Source organism: Amblyomma maculatum, chromosome 2 (assembly GCF_055883805.1).
Source record: "Amblyomma maculatum isolate TAMU_Amacu chromosome 2, ASM5588380v1, whole genome shotgun sequence".
Lineage (NCBI taxonomy): Eukaryota > Metazoa > Arthropoda > Arachnida > Ixodida > Ixodidae > Amblyomma > Amblyomma maculatum.
The window spans coordinates 89,892,522-89,897,324 of NC_139345.1; the positions used below are offsets into that span (position 1 = coordinate 89,892,522).

The 4,803-nt window shown below is 51.7% G+C and overlaps 1 pseudogene; it reads left to right on the forward strand.

Annotated features, from left to right (window-relative positions):
* Window positions 1–2,750: 2,750 nt before the first annotated feature.
* On the forward strand, window positions 2,751–4,596 carry LOC146199221 (uncharacterized; annotated as a pseudogene).
* Window positions 4,597–4,803: the final 207 nt, after the last annotated feature.

The window sequence follows — 4,803 nt, forward strand, 5'->3', positions numbered from 1 at the left end:
GCGTGCGCGTGCGCGTGTGCGTGTGTGTGTGTGTGTGTGTGTGTGTGTGTGTGTGTGTGTGTGTGTGTGTGTGTGTGTGTGTGTGTGTGTGTGTGTGTGTGTGTGTGTGTGTGTGTGTGTGTGTGTGTGTGTGTGTGTGTGTGTGTGTGTGTGTGTGTGTGTGTGTGTGTGTGTGTGTGTGTGTGTGTGTGTGTGTGAGAGAGAGAGAGAGAGCTAAAGGGATGTAATTCCAGTCTTATAACTCCCTTCCGCTTCAAGCTGTCACTTCACACTGGCAATCGCATGGACTTCCCCTTAACATGAACTAATTTATTTTTCTAATGCAACCTGCATCCTTCTAATGGAGCCTTTTCATCAGCTTCGACAAAGTACAGCACGTACTGATTCTTAAGATTTCAAAACTTCTTTCCTCGTAGTTTTTTTATGGTGGCAATTGCGAAATAGACAAAATTTTTCAATCTGTTATATTGCATTTTTCTAGTTTTGTAAAAGAAAAAAATGTGGGGAGACGCTGAGGCACCGCCCAACAGTTGACGGGATTAACGTGTGTTTTTGCGACATTATTAGCAGCTGTTGACGTGATGCCAGGTCACAGCACCATCGACCTTTCAGTGAAACGAGCTGTATAGGCCATCACGTAAAATTAGTCGGCGTTTACCCTTGCTTAATCCGCTTAAACCAATCAAGGCGCTTGGTCGCAGCGCTTGGCAGGGTTTGGTATGGTTTCACTTCGTATTTTGGCATTGAGAGACTAGCGCAGTGTCTGGCAAAGTGTGAAACGTTTTTAGTTGGTTTGGTATTGGGGTAAATATATACAGGCGCAGTATCCGTCTCAATTCTCGTATCGGTCGCTGTGGATCCGTGATTACAGCGCTGGACTGCTGAACCTAATGATGCGGGTTTGAATCCAGGCCCCGGCCGCCGCTTTTCGATTACTGCAGTGCTGTAGCGGAAGTCTTTTGCCCTACGATTCCTTTTTTGCTTACCGTAGACTTCCTTTTCAAAAGCCACTCTCAGAAAGCTCGTCGACAGCTTTGTGGTAAAATTGCTGTGTGACGTCCCGAATACGACCTTCTTTGAATGACAACTCAGAGTTATGTTTCTAATGTCTTTTCCAACGTAAAACTGTCTTAGCACGCAGCATTATAAGGATGTTTTGTTTGCGTCTAAGCCGTTTTGTTCGAAACGCAGATTGCAACGCTGTGTAACTTGAATGCTTGCATTTGCGCAACTGATTCGTTCGCTCCTTCGCAAGCATCCAGCGAGGCCGGTCCTTTCGGGGATACGACTAAATGCCCTGCGAACACTGAAAGCGCTCAGGCGCGAGCATTAAAGATGTCCTTAGATGTGCCCTTCAAGAGTTCGACATGGGGCATATTTAATGAGGCCCATGCCTGCCCCGTCCGCATTTATGTCCAACATGAGCCACTGCAGGTGCATTTGCGACACATAACTAGACATAATCACCACTCCTTGGCCAACATTAGTAGCGTGTGTCCTGATGCGCCTTATTCGAAAGCTATCAGGACGCTATGGAATGTAATAGTACCTACAAACTACATTCCCCACCAAATTTCGGCAGTGCCGTTACGGATGATTCCGAAACCTAAGTACGTGATCATATTCCAGGTGTAGCAATAAAGTTGCACATCGCAACAATTGGACTCAAAGTTGGCACTGTCATATATCTCATCTATGCACAGTGACTCTGTGCATGTTTTTGTCGACGGCTCAAAGAAGACCACCTCTTCAGCAGCGGCATTTGTAGTGCTTGGAAGCGCGTACAGCCACCGCTTTAAACTTATGCGTACAATATTATCCAGGACAACTTAATTGGCCGACATAAGAGAGGCCATTCGATGCATTGGTCAGCAGAACGCAAATCACTGGACAATATTCTGCGAATCGATAGCTGCACTACAGACTATAAAAACGTACATAAAACCAAGTACATATGAGCAGCTAGGGCAAATAGTTGTTCTGCGACCCTGCTGCGTTCAGAGGACCCGGCCGTGCAGACCATCGCCACCGGCCGGGCTGCCAGTGTTATGCTCCTCAGGGACATAAACACTTGAATCTCAGTGGGATCGTGCGTGGACCCATGGGCGTGCGCTCCCCGAATTCCTACGTCTAATAAAGGTTTTCTCTCTCTCTCTCTCTTGCTGAGGCCCTCCATCGTGGCCACGTCGTCGAGTTTCAATAGATTCCCAGTCATTGCGGTATCGCAGGCAATGAAAGGGCTGATGCGAAAGACAAGCTGGCTCATAAAGACCAGCCTCCCTTAAACCTCTCTTTCTCAAGGAGTGACGCCGCCGCCTTACTGGCTCATTCATTGCAGTATGCTATGGATCTACACTTGGACGATGCGAGCCATCTCTCGGCTAGATGCAGACTCGTGTCTTCACGTACCATCTAAAGTTATGCGACGTCAAGAAACTCTGCTCTATCGGTTACGGCTTGGAGTCGCGTACACCAAAGGCTACCTCCGCAAGATCGGAGTTGAAACAAACCCGAATTGCGTGAACTTCAACATTCCAAATACAATTTTCTATATTATTTATGAGTGTCCCAACTATAGTGACGCAAGGAGGACGCGTGTGTTTCGGCTCCGCCAATTTACGGCTGGGGCCGCGTCCCAAATCATCCTACCCCGGCAAAACTGGCATCGATCGATCCGAAAAATCAAGCGGAACAACTGGATACAAAAGTCGTCCAGGTAGGCCTATTTTCTTCAAATCTACGGCCATTTTTCGACCGACCACGTTGGCGCCGTCGTTAAGCCTAACGGCGTCGCCGACGCCTGGCCTGGCGGAATCGGCCCTCCGAGGAAAAAATGGCGACTTCCGCGGATCAAATACGCGGTTACGACCCTGAGGCAATGTTGTGGACCTCGGTACCCGCCACCGGAGATACAAATTCGACGGTTATCCCGAAAATTCGGAGTCAAGCTTTACTTCAAGCGGCTGCACGCCGCTCCCAAGACAAAGACCGGATGGCGGCGTTCGGCGCCGCCCCGGCCGCCATTTCGTCGGTCGGAAACATGAACGCTCCCGCGACGCGCGCCACGGGAAGCAAGGACAAGGCGTTCTCGAAGTGGAAGCCGCGTCCAATGCCCAAACCGGCTCCCGAAGACTACGTTATAGTCATAAAGCCCAGAGAAAGTGTTTCTCTTCACGAGGCGTTCACGGAAACTGGCTACGGCACTGCCATTTTGGCGTACCTCGGGCTGAAACGGGCCAGCGCCGTCTCCGTTCTACCCTCACGAGAACAAAACATCATCATTGTGCATACCCCGGACATCGAGGCGGCCGACCTGCTCATCGGGGACTTCGCAGTAAACACCGAGAAGGGGTCGATCCCGCTTCGGGGTTACCTGAGACAAGACGGCGGCAACATATGCCACGTCGTGATCGTGGTCCGTAACTCGGACACCACAGAAACTCTCCAAGACCGAGTGTGCTGGCGCGCCGGCACCATCCTGGAAATCCGGAAATTCGGAACATCCAACAAGGCACGCATCACTTTCGCGGGTAAAGAGAAGCCCGTTACGTGCACTATGACAACATGGTCGTCTCTGTGCGAAACTATTACAAAACTATTCCTGCGTGCGGCCAGTGTGGGGCCGTCGGGCATCGCGCGGATGCATGTCCAAACTTGCAGTCTGACACATGTGGACTCTGCGGATTCCAAGCTCCGCTAGTGGAGGGGGTGCGGGCTCCTCACAACTGTGTTCCGCGGTGTTCTGTGTGCGGTGGCCCCCATGTCACCAACTCTCGCGACTGTGCGGCAAAATTCCGCACACCCAAGATAAAAAAGAAAAAAATGGCGCCCAAGAAGAAACGCCGCCATGTTGGGCCTCCCGGCGATCAGCCTCGCCAGGGAATCACCAACATCGAGAACCCACCTACAGGAGGTGCTGAAAAACGACCATCGAAGGTGTCGCCACCACACGGCAGACTGGCGAAACAAACGACGTAAACGCGCGGTGATACCAGGGCCTGGGTCAACGCCGACAAAAACGGACACCAGGTGAGCGGTTCGGGTGGGGCTGCTTCTCTCTCCCCCCTTTCCACTCCCCTCCCAAGGGCGCGTAGCGCCGAGCAAGATCAAATAGCAGCACTCAGGGCCCAAAACGAGATGCTGCTTAAGAAAATTAACGAATTGGAATCCAAAATTAATCAGTCTTCTCCGCCCTCGCCTCCCGCGGCTGAGGTAATGGAGAGTGAGCTCGTGGTGCCAAAGGCGGTAACAAGCTTGGAGGCAGCATTCGAGGCCCGATTCGGGGCCACGGAGGCACGATTCATTGTCATAGAAAATCAAATTTCAATGATGGTCAACGCCATCTCCAAATTGCAAGAGACAATCCCCGCGATGATTGCCAAACAAATTGCGCATTCCTTACGCTCCTCGCGCAGGCCCGGCGGTCCCTTACCCGGCCGTCCTAACAAAACTTCTAGACGCACCCCTGAGGTAGACGATGACGACAACTGCTCGCTCTCCGGTATGGAGGATGCCCCCCTTCCCGCGAGTGTTGGCTCCGGAGCAGCGTCAATACAACCCCTCCTCAGCCTAAATGACCATGGCGAGCAGCCCTAAGATCAAGCGCTCCCCAAGAACCAATTCGGCCACCCCCGTCCAAATTGTCCAATGGAACTGTCGGGGCTTCCGTTCCCGCGCAAAGAGGGCGGATCTCCGACTTTACCTTTCAACTTTCGACTCTCTTCCCGCGGTGGTTGCCCTCCAGGAGCCAGGGAGTGGCGTCACCCTCACAAATTACATCACCTTTCAGCAGGACCCCTCTTC